This window comes from Osmerus eperlanus, chromosome 11, assembly GCF_963692335.1.
Source record: "Osmerus eperlanus chromosome 11, fOsmEpe2.1, whole genome shotgun sequence".
NCBI classification, from domain to species: Eukaryota; Metazoa; Chordata; class Actinopteri; order Osmeriformes; family Osmeridae; genus Osmerus; species Osmerus eperlanus.
In genome coordinates, this window is record NC_085028.1 from 6,182,814 (window position 1) to 6,194,788 (window position 11,975).

An 11,975-nucleotide genomic window follows, 5' to 3' on the forward strand; every position below is an offset into this window, starting at 1 on the left:
CCGCGGCAACCACAAAGAGTCCCTGGAGACAATGAGGAGGTGGGCGGTGCTACTCTACGCTTGGCTGTTCAGGAAAGGGACACAGATATAGTTCATCATTCCCTTGTCAACAGAACAATAAGATGTGCTGACTGCCATGGAGAAGGTAGAGGCTGGGAAAGGGTTAAAAATGTATTCTTGTCCTTTATCATGTGGTTGTTGTGTGTGTGTGTGTGTGTGTGTGTGTGTGTGAAACAGAGAGAGAGGTGCTGGTGAGTTGTCCTTGCCTCTGTGTGAGTGAATGTGTGTGCGTGTGTGTGAAAGAGACTGGTTCTGGTGTGTGTGTGTATGTGCGTTGATCTGAGACGTGTGTGTGTGTGTGTGTGTGTGTACAGGGCTCTGAGAAAGAATCCCCATCGCCCAGTGAGCTGGTACAAAAGCAGCAGCATTCCCTCACAGAGCAAGCCTGTCTGCAGGGCCAGCAGATGGCTCATTCAGAGCACGGGTCGACCATATGGTCCTCCCAGAGATGGGATCTCCTCCAGGGAGGGGGGGGGGGCGGGGTCATGCCCCCCGCACGTATCCCTGAGAGGGAAAGGGGAGTGGAGCGGTGGGGGGGAGGGAGGAAGAGGGGATGGAGGAGGGGTGGGGGTGAGGGGGCGGAGAGAAGGAGAGAGGAGAGATGTGGGGGAGGAGGCAGGGAGAAGGAAGAGGTGGTGTCTAAACAGATGAATGCAAACAGACTTCCTTCCCCAAAGTGTCTTTCCCAGAGGGTGGGTCAGTGTAACGTGAACACCTCAGTTATAATGCCGATTCTGTGTGGAGGTGGAAGGAATCTGCCTCTTTTCCTCTCTGTTACGTGGAACCAGCGAACTGTTTCGTCACTGTGCCTCTCTAAAACCCCTGCGTGCAGAATGAGTTCTTGATGACTTCTTCCATGATGTTGGAACTTTCGTCTGTCAAATTGGAAGATAATGACAGTAACATGTTCGGTTGTCAAATAAAAATAGACATAATCTACGTATTTAATTTTAATTTAATTTTAACTTAATTCAATTGTTAATATGTGAGCACAGATCAACAAGTAGGCAGTTACACCATGGAAGCAACAAGTGTCCTGCCTTTTCTACCTGCAGTATCAATGCCAGCCACTAGAGGTCAGCAAAAGGCTGTGGAATCTCCATTATCCCTCCTGGCTTCCAGATGAGACATTACAGATACACACAGACTTAGCTTCCTACTAGGAGAATATTAGAGAGAGATGTAACATACAGTCCTATATGTGATGGTTGTTAACATAAAGTGCTTTTGTCACTGTTTACCATTGTTTGTAGGGTATTGATTGTAAGGGATTTATTGTACATGTACTTGTAAGTCGCTTTGGATTTAAGCTTCTGCTAAATGAATACATGTAAATGTAGTGTGTGTTTGAAACTGGATCCTGGACTTCCTGTCAGGCAGACCCCAGGAGGTGAGCATGGGTGACCTCTGACCCTGAGCCTCGCAGCCTCTCAAGGCTGCGTTCCCAGTCCCCTTCCTGTCTGGCCCGTTCCGACGTGGTCCTTGACGATGACACCGTCTAAAGAGAGGAGGTCAACGCCTTGGCCACATGGTGCCAGGACAATGACCTCTCTCTCTCAAGACCATCTCTCATCTGCAAGACTCAGGGGACGATCTGGGGGTGGGGGGGGGGCGGTCGAGGCCCTCCATGTGTTCATCAGTGAGGATCTCTCCCGGTCCAGGCAGTCTGTTGTTTTTGTGGCAACAATCCCACCTGAAACAAACCAATCACAATCGCTGCCTCCTGTCGTCCAGGCACGCCCCGACGGGTGCTGACCACCTGCATCGCCATGGCTTCACTTCCTCTTCCTGCAGGGCTCACTTCCAGTCTCGGACACACAGGGCAGAAAGAGGCAGGAAGTAGTGGAGGTCTTCTCAAGGGCCTTATTCTGCTTTCCCCCCTCTCTGTCTTTCTGTCTTTTAATCTCCCCCTCTTTCTGTCTCTCAGTCTCCACACCCCCTTTCTCTCTCTCTTTTTCTTTCTCACGCTCAGTCTTTTCAGTTTTTTTTAAATCAATGATTGCCATGAAACACCTTCTTTGAAATTGAAGTGATATTCATCATCCTTCATCAGCTATGACACAGAATAAAAACAGCCTCAAGGGTTTCCATAGATAATAGGGTCCGTCATAGAGACTGATGCCGTGGGAGGATAATTACATCACTTCCTTTGGTGTTCGGGTATTATTTTATGTTTCTTACACAACACTTCAGATCACAAATGCAACTACCAAACTTCTGTCACCTTCTAGTCTTACCTTTTCCCTCTGTGTGTGTGTGAGAGAGACACGAGAGAGCTTGAAACTGTGTTTGCTAGTTTTGAAATGAGTACAGTACATTCTCTGGTGAGCATAATATTGACTGATTGAGCTGCTTCCCAGCACAGTGTAGGCTGGTAGTCCAGCAGGCCGCTGCTACTGTGGGGTGTAAAGACCCAGCCCTGGACCTGGTGGAGGATGAGGAGGAGGAAGATAGAAGGAGAATGCTCCCTACCGATCACTGCTGCTGTCTATATAATGTTTGATCTCCCTCCCTCCTTCCTTCCTCCCTCCCTCCCTCCCTCCCTCCCTCCCTCCCTCCCTCCCTCCCTCCCTCCCTCCCTCCCTCCCTCCCTCCCTCCCTCCCTCCCTCCCCCCCTTCCCTCCCTCCCTCCCTCCCTCCCTCTCTCCCCCCCTTCCCTCCCTCCCTCCCTCCTCCATGCGTGTGTGAATCTGTTCCAGCCCTCCAGGCGTTCTATCCCCCAGCAGGACTTGCCCAACACTGTTCTCCCAGCGCCGAGAGAACATGTGTAGGTGTCGCAACGCAAGCTGCCGCGGGTAAAATGCTGCCCGTAAACAATCCAGTTCCTTCTTCTCCTCAGATGTTTTGCAAGAAGCACCGTTTGGCCTCAGAATCCTGGGAATGTGAGGAGTTAGAAAACACACCCTCCCTTGCTGGGCTGAATCCCAGTTTTGGTGGAGAGGAGGACAGTGTGTGCTGTTTTGTTTGTATATGAACCGGATGACCGGCTTTTTTCCCCTCAAGTGACCTTCGACCTGGAATGGTTGCCATGGCGTTGACCCCGTGGCGAAGGAGAGCTCAGGGAGGGTACGCCAGAACAAACGCCAAGCACAGCCTCGTGATGGGAACGTTGTTTGGTTTCAATGTGTGTGTTTATTCAATCCTGGGGCCCACACCACTGATAAGGGAGGTGGAGTGTGTGTGTGCCTGTGGGCGGGTCTGTCTACTTGTGTGTGTGCATGTGCGCAATACCACAGATGCATTTTGCAACTCCAAAAATAATGTCCCTGGTTGTCAGAGGCGTTTTACCCTGTAGCTCAATACAGTTACTCCTTCTCCCCCCCCCCCCTCTCTTCCCCTTCTCTACATCTCTGTCTCCCCACCTCTTTTTCATCTCTGTCTACCCTCCTCTCTTTCTCTCTCAGTCTCTCTCTCTCCAAATCTTTCTCTTTCGCGCCCTTCTCACTCTGTCCCCATCTCCCTCTCTCTCTCTCTCTCTCTCTCTCTCTCTCTCTCTCTCTCTCTCTCTCTCTCTCTCTCTCTCGCTCTCTCTCGCTCAGTCCCTCTCTCTCTCATGCCCTTCTCACTCAGTGTCTCTACCCTCCTCTCTCTCTCTCTCTCTCTCTTCTCTCTCTCTCTCTCTCTCTCTCTCTCTCTCTCTCTCTCTCTCTCTCTCTCTCTCTCTCTCTCTCTCTCTCTCTCCCTCTCCCTCTCCCTCTCCCTCTCCCTCTCCCTCTCCCTCTCCCTCTCTCTCTCTCTGATCCTTCAGCGCTCACCTCTCTGGCTCAGAGACCATCAGGGGTGAGCACTGATAGCTGGAGACACAGTGACTGAGACAGGAAATAGATCATCAATCCCAAAAGCTCTACTGCTATGTCAGAGTGGTTTCAGGGCTGTGACAGTGTGTGTGACAGTGTATGACAGTGTGTGTGTTGAGTCAGAAGACTTGTGATGCTGCTTGAAATCTGGGTCACAGACCAGCCCTGTAAATAGTTCCAGTCTACAAGTACATTTACATTTAGTCATTTAGCAGACGCTCTTATCCAGAGCGACTTGCAGTAAGTACAGGGACATTCTCCCCGAGGCAAGTAGGGTGAAGTGCCTTGCCCAAGGACACAACGTCATTTGGCACGGCCGGGAATCAAACTTCAACCTTCAGATTACTAGCCCGCTTCCTCACCGCTCAGCCACCTGACTCCCCAAGTATGAATGTAAACACCCCCAGTCCCTCTCCCTCTGAGACCAGCTTCTCTATAAGATGCTGCCTGTTTCCCTATACACTGCCAATTTCCCTGTCTGACTGCCTGTCTTGCTGACTGCCTCTGACTGCTCTCGCTCTCTCTCTCTCCCTGTGTGTCTAATCATGGCCATAGTGCTTGACTGGGCAAATTAAGTGTTTGTACAAGACAGTGTCACTATATAAACTACCCCCTGTCAGAAAGAAAAAGAGAAGGGGTGGAGAGAGAGAGAAAGAGAGAGAGAGAGAGAGAGAGAGAGAGAGAAGAGGGAGAAACAGGAACAAAGAGAGAAATAAATAGAAAAAGAGGAAGAGTGAGAGAGAGGAAGAGATAAATAGAGGGATAGACAGAGAGAACGAGAGATAGGAAAAAAAGAGATTGGGATAGAGACAGAGAGAGACACAAATGAAGAGACCAATGGAGAGCGAGTGAGAGACAGAAAGAAAGAGAGAAAGTAAAAGAGAGAGAAATACAGAGAGAGAGTTAGCAGGAGAACAGCAGTGTTTCTCCTGAAAGCACAGCTAGGCCTCAGCCTCCTAGACCCTGACAGGCAGGCCTGCGTCAGGGGGCTGGACTCCTCGCTGCGTTTCGGGGATGTTTGCCAGGCCAGCAGGATGAAACACAGGGTCTGTGTACTTACCCCCCCCAACCCCAACCCCGCCCCTGACCAACACCGTTCCCAGGCAACCGGGCCTAAATATTGATCCGTGTTGTTTGATGAGCGGGATTGAAACACGCTGCCAGACAATCGTGTCTGATGACGTCTCCGCCTTGTCTCTCGTCGTTTCCCACCAACGGCGCTCTCCCATTCAACTCCTTATCAGCCCCCCCCCCCTCCGAACCCCACCCCCCCCCCCCCCCGCCACGCCCGGCCGGGTCCCATAATTCCCTGATCTGATCTATGAGGTGGTTCTTAGACAACCATGTCTTCCCGAAGTCGCTATGGAAACCGATCGATTCCTTTATGTGACCCGTGTTTCCGGATCATTCCTTGTGTGTGTGGGTTTAAATGTGTGTGCACTCATGCTTCTGTGTGTGTGCATGTGTTGAGCTGAGTATGGGAGGGTTGATCCCTCCTCATAAAGCAGAACAGTGACAGGGTGACGGGGTGACCCTGAGTTCACCCGCACTTAACACTGACCAATCACCTGCTGCTGCAAACACACAGCGCTGGTACACTAGTACGCTGCTACACCGCAGTACGTTACAAGACAGTCTCACTGATGACATTGGATTGAAGTACATCATGTTGTATTAATGTTGTTTGTGTATTTATGCTGCTGAACAGCCTTCCTGCTTGTTGTGTATATGGAGCTGAGCTGTACTCAAGTGGGAAGGTTCTGTATTGTAAATATTCTGTGTGTTATAAAAGAAGAGGATCTCTGTTTAAGTGTGTGCGTCCACTTTCTATGGATTGTTGGTTCTTTGTAGGTGTGTCTCTGTGGGTGTGTCTGTGCCAGTGCGTGTGTGTGTGCACGTGCCTCTGTGCCAGTGTGTGTGTGTCACTATGTGCATATTTGCCAGTGTGTGTTTGGACACAGGATGTTTTTAGACTACACGTTCCTGTGAGCATTTCCTCTAAACCTGCCTGCCAGCACTGTCTTCAGTAGCTCCATGGCCTCTACTTCAGCCTCCACAGCCTTCAGCCTCTGCCTCAGCCACCGCCTCTACAACTCCAGCTTCTACCTCAGCCTCCATAGCCCCGCCTCTACCCGGCCTCACAACCCCTCACTGGAGTCAACGAAGTATCGGTTGTCAACGTTACTTTACCATAAAATCGATATGAAAGTTTCATGTTGAGGTTCTGATTTGATTTGAGGTTGACTACTGTGACTCCGTGAAACGTGTGGGCTTGAACCAGATGCAGGAGAGAGGACACATGGGCTGGTTCAGGCAGGAGACTGCGCTGAGTCAGTGTCTTACTAACGTTCATATTTGGTTGTTCCCTCCACCAGCCCAGTCTCCACCCTTGCTTCTTTTCTTCACCTGTCAGGAGGGATGATTGATGTCTAAGCTCTCTTCTGCTGATGTCGAGACTAAATCTCACGTCAGGTTTTCTGGGGCAGAGAGCCATGATGAATTGGGACCAGACCACCATAAACCACCTGTCTGTCCTGTCAAAAACTGTCATGCCAGCCTCAGTATGGCTCAGGGGTGGAATGTTGGACCACAGGTCAAGAGGTCGCAGGTTCCAATATCCCTCTGGATGGCTCTTTGAAACAAAATCGGTAAAAAAAAGCAACTACCTCCTGACTGAATCTGTGTTTTTGTCCCAGTATGGAGGTTTTCCTGGGTTGCCCTCCTCCTCCCCCTCCTCCCCCTCCCCCTCCCCCTCCCCTCCCCCTCCTCCTCCCCCTCCTCCTCCTCCTCCTCCTCCTCCTCCTCCTCCTCCCCCTCCTCCCCCTCCTCCTCCCCCTCCTTCTCCTCCTCATTCTCCTCCTCCTCCTCCTCCTCCTCCTCATTCTCCTCCTCCTCCTCCCCCTCCTCCTCCTCCTCCTCCCCCTCCTCCCCCTCCTCCTCCTCCTCCTCCTCCTCCTCCTCCTCCCTCCTCCTCCTCCTCCTCCTCCTCCTCCTCCTCCTCCTCCTCCCCCTCCTCTTCCTCCTCCCCCTCCTCCTCCTCCTCCTCCTCCTCCTCCTCCTCCTCCTCCTCCTCCTCCTCCTCCTCCTCCTCCTCCCCCTCCTCCTCCTCCCCCTCCTCCTCCTCCTCCTCCTCCTCCTCCTCCTCCTCCCCCTCCTCTTCCTCCTCCCCCTCCTCCTCCTCCTCCTCCTCCTCCTCCTCCCCCTCCTCCTCCTCCCCCTCCTCCTCCAGCTCTGACCACAGGCTCAGGAGGGGGGGGGGGCTCTGGAGGAGACTCCCCCATGTTGGCCGTCGTCTCTGTTTCCATGCAAACTGATGTCACGTCTCTGGAGAGGAAGATCTTATCTTGACTTCCTGCCAAGCCCTCTCAAGAGTCAGCATTCCTCAACGTGCTTCCCCGGCCTTGTTATTCTAGGCTGCAGGTTGGAACACTTAAACACCCCAGCGTCTGCTCAACCTCTCTCTCCCTCTCTCTCTCTCTCTCTCTCTCTCTCTCTCTCTCTCTCTCTCTACCTCTCTTCATCTTTTTCTACCTCTCTCTGCCACTCTCGTTCTTCATCTACTTCTCTCTCTACCCCTCTCCCCCTGTCTCTCAACCTCTCTTTATTTCTCTGTCTACCCCTCTTTCTCATATCGATCTCTCTTTCTTTACATCTCTCACTCCCTCTCTTGCTCTCTATGTCTCTCCCCCTCGCTCCCTTTCTCTCTCAGAATGACTGTGAGGCAGAGTGAAAGTCTGGGTCTTGTTCAAGGTTCTTCGACACCTCTGCATACCAGTTGCAGTGCTTCACCACACTGTGTGTATATGTGTGCGTGTGTTTCTGTGTGTGCGTTTTATGCTTGTTTATGTGCAAAGAAACGTCATAGGAAACACTGACTCAACGGGCCCGACACCTTTGGCAGTATTTGGTGGTCCGTACACTTGTTGAGTGGGTCAAATTAATTCATTACTGCACAGCACGTCAGCACTCCTACAACTTCTGTATTTAGTGTTGTCACAAGAATGTTACTTCCCATAACAGCTGCGTTCATATGTACGCACACACAGACTAAAGTGTGACGACACCGGTACTGGCACTGTCACCCAAACAAGCTCTGTCTGTCTCTGTCTCTCCTCTGTCTCTGAATCCATCTCTCTCCACCTCTACCTCTCTCTGTCTCTCCTCTCTCTCTGACTCCATCTCTCTCCACCTCTACCTCTCTCTGTCTCTGTCTCTCCTCTCTCTCTGACTCCATCTCTCTCCACCTCTACCTCTCTCTGTCTCTCCTCTCTCTCTGACTCCATCTCTCTCCACCTCTACCTCTCTCTGTCTCTCTTCTCTCTCTGACTCCATCTCTCTCTACCTCTACCTCTCTCTGTCTCTGTCTCTCTTCCTCTCCCTGTTTTCATCTCTCCCGTCTCTCTCCTCTCAGTAGGAGAAACAGTGAGCAGATCCCCAGGGGCGCAGGTCCGTCTCGTACAGGGGCCTACAGAGCACCAGACTAGACTGTCTCCTCTGAGAAGAGTTCAGGACACGACTGATGATTACAAACAGACCAAGGAGGCAATGCATGGCTCTCTATCCATCCATCATGTGTTTGGGGAGTGGGACGGGTGTGTGGAGAATATGTGTGCGTGTAGAATGTGTGTGTGTGTTTGTGTGTGTGTGTGTGTAGAATGTGGTGGGGGAGGGGGCAGCCTCATTCCTCAGTCCACAGGGGTCAGTTGTGTGTGTAGGGTAGGGTGGGGGGGGGGTGAGTGTGTGTGTGTTTCTGTGTAAGAGTGTGTGTGTGTCGTGTCCATGTCAACTCCTGAGAACTGTAATGGGTTAGAACCCGTCCACCGTTGAAACGTGGAGAAAAAACAAACCACTCATCTGTCACCCCGGCTGTCTGACTGCTCCTGAACAACCTTGACAGGCTGATTAACCAGGCTGAGCGGTCATCTGATCCAGGCCCCCACTCTCCAGAACAGCCTGATCAGTCCCACATGTGCTTCAATGTTCAAAACCTTGTGGCTGTTTCTTTCATGCACGGCTCTGCTTTCCTCCTCTCACACAATCGCCCCCCCCTCCATTTTTCCGTGATGGACTATTTTCATAAGGAGGAATTCAGCTGACGGAGGGAGAACTGCAGCGTTGGTATGTTCTCCTGGAGAGAGCTGCCAGCACTAGACCAGACTAACCACACACTGACACACACACTGACACACACCCCACACACTCGTCCAGGCACAGTCTCACACTCGCTCCCACTCCCACACACAGACACAACCACACACACTCAATTACACAAACACTCAGACACATGCACCTCCCTAACCACAACTACTCTTAATCATACACACACATACACACACACTCACACTTATACATACATACCACCCTAGTAACACTCACACACCTGTTCAAATACCCAGCCAGGCCAGACCAGCGCGACCACAAAGAGGAATTGTCCATGTATTTGCTATGTCATACACTGCATTTCCAAACTCTCGCTTATTTTAGCCAGAAAAAAGAAAGAAAAAACACGTAATTACCTGTTTGAAGTACGACCATCTGTGCTACACTAGAGGGTTCCTCAGGGGGGTTAACATACTGCCAGCTCTGCCAAAAACACACACATACATACACGTGCGCACACACACTCGGGCCTAGCTCGAGTGAAAGTATGGCTGTTAACAGGGCAGTGAAGGTTTCAGTGTTTTTATTTCTCTTTTCCCAAATAGGCTGTGAATGCCCAAGCTATGAGTAAGCGGCTAGCTCTTCGCTAACGTTCTCCAAACATGGCCTCACGCTGTGGTCTGTGTTCACCTGCAACTATGTCTCATCTGTTTTCACATCATAGCATAGCGATGCCCACCATCTTACTAAACCAGAAAACGTTTCTTTTTTTAAATTAGAAGTAAATTATAAATCCCCCAAAAGTTTAAAGCAAACAAACCAAAAAACATCAACAACTGCTAACACAACAATGCATCTGAACGTGGTCACTATGACGACCCTGTTGGAAGCCTACGTTGGCATGTTTCAGAGGAAGCAGAAAGAGGTAGTGATATCGGAACTTGGGGAGGTTTCAAACCAGGAGAGGTTGTGAAAGACGTTCTTTTCTAGCAGAAGCAGATGTGAAACACTCAGGGGGTTTCTAGCACTGCACACTGGGGTGACGCAAACCGGACGGTTCTGGTTTTGCAAATGGACACGATCTGGCCTGTCGTAAACGGGCCATCACTGTACCAGCGTGAACAGTTCCCCAATTCGGCAAGCATGACTCGACGCACACTTCCTGTTACACCTGAAATAGCTTGTCTTCCAGTAGGTGGCCTTTGCTCTAAGTCAAGATGTGCTCTTTGAACCGAACCAAACCTCGAGGATCAATACGTTGAAAACTTCTTGTTTTTCACTCAGTGACGACGACGAACCACATAAGAGATAACCTTTGACCCCTGGGCCAAACTCCAGCTGCACCAGGGGCAGGGAGGAGAACGTGTGTTTCGTCTGAGCAACAAGGCACCGTGAACTGGGAGCAAAAATAAGCCCTGAGCCCAGGTGAGCAAAGTAGCTTGTGAGAAAGAGTTGAGGAGAGAGAGACATAGAGGAGAGAGAGAGAGTGAGGAAGAGAGATGGAGAGAAAGAAAGAGTGAAAGACCGTATAAGAAAGAGACAGAGCGTAAGAGATGGTAAGAGAGAAAGAGTGAGAGAGCGGTCGTAAGAGAGAGAGAGAGCTAGACTTAAGCCCTTTGTAAACAGAGATCCCTCAGTATGACCGCAAAGTAGACCCCTCATTATGCCAGCTTTGTTGGTTTAGACAGACGTCGATTTGGCTCTGTGTCTACCTCTGCTGCCGGCTTAATACCAACACAATAATGACCCCCCATTCCACGTCCGTGCCTTTCAGACAGACCTGCGAGGCGGCAGAAAGGCCCAACATTTCTGCTTTCATCAGGCTGAGAAAGAGGGGGCTTTAGAAAGAGACTGTACGAGCGAGAAAGAGTGAAAGAGGTCAGAGAAGAAATGAATAGAGTGTAAACGAGAGAGAGAGAGAGAGAGAGAGAGAGAGAGAGAGAGAGAGAGAGAGAGAGAGAGAGAGAGAGAGAGAGAGAGAGAGAGAGAGAGAGAGAGGGGGGTGGGAGCAGCCTGCAGAGTGCTGGAGGAGGACCAGAAGGAAGTCTTGGAGGGAAGGAGGCACATAGCTGGGATGTGACGCTGAGGCCTTGCGAGTGGAAGTGCTTTCCTTTTATAGCCCTGTCCTCTCTCTCTCTGTCTCTCTCTGCTCTGCATTCCTTGGCCTCGGCCCAGATCCTGGGGGGTGGGGGGTGGGTGGAGGGGTGAGGAGGTGGGGGGAGGGCGTGACGCACATGCAGAGGAGGGGGTGGAGTGGAGGAGGGCTGGAGGAGGAGTGTTGGCACACGCCACGGCTACAGGCAGAAGGAAGAAAAATCCCCGCTCTCAAAAACTTTTACTTTCACTGGCTGGGCCTGGAATTAGGCTGAGGCCGGGGCTGGGGCCGGGGCTGGGGCTGGGTTAGGGTGAGGGTTAACCCTAAGCTCTTTATCTCTAATGCAAAAGATGATATGATGTGGCAGGGACATGTGACCCTGACTGTGACCAAGCATAAAATCTCACCTCTCTCTGCTCAAACAGTCCACCGTGGTTGACAACCACAACCACAGAGGGAAAAACTGCGTTCTGATTCCTTCCTTTCCAATTCTCCACTTCACGATACAATTGAACGTATTTTAGAACATTCTATCTCCTACCTCAACAGGTTCCAGAATATTGTTCACCTTCCCTGGTCTGTTCTGGGCCTTAAAACCCACCACAACACGGTCCAAAAGCCCCCTTTTGTTTTTCTCCCCATTTCCTTCCTCCCTCGCTCAGAGTTCATCAGATTACAGGCACAGAGAAACAGGCTGCTTCTCAACTTCCCCTCCAGGAAACTGCTCTCTGGTATTTTTTCCTATGGTGTGTTCATCCAGACACCAGCGCCAAGGCTGCAGTTTCACAATCTCCCCCTGGCACAGCTATCACTGAGGGGGATGTAGAGAGGCAGGGAGACAGGGATGAAGGCAGGGATGGATGGGGGCAGGGAGGCAGGGAGGAAGGAAGGAACGAACAAAGGAAGGAAGGAAGGAAGGAAAG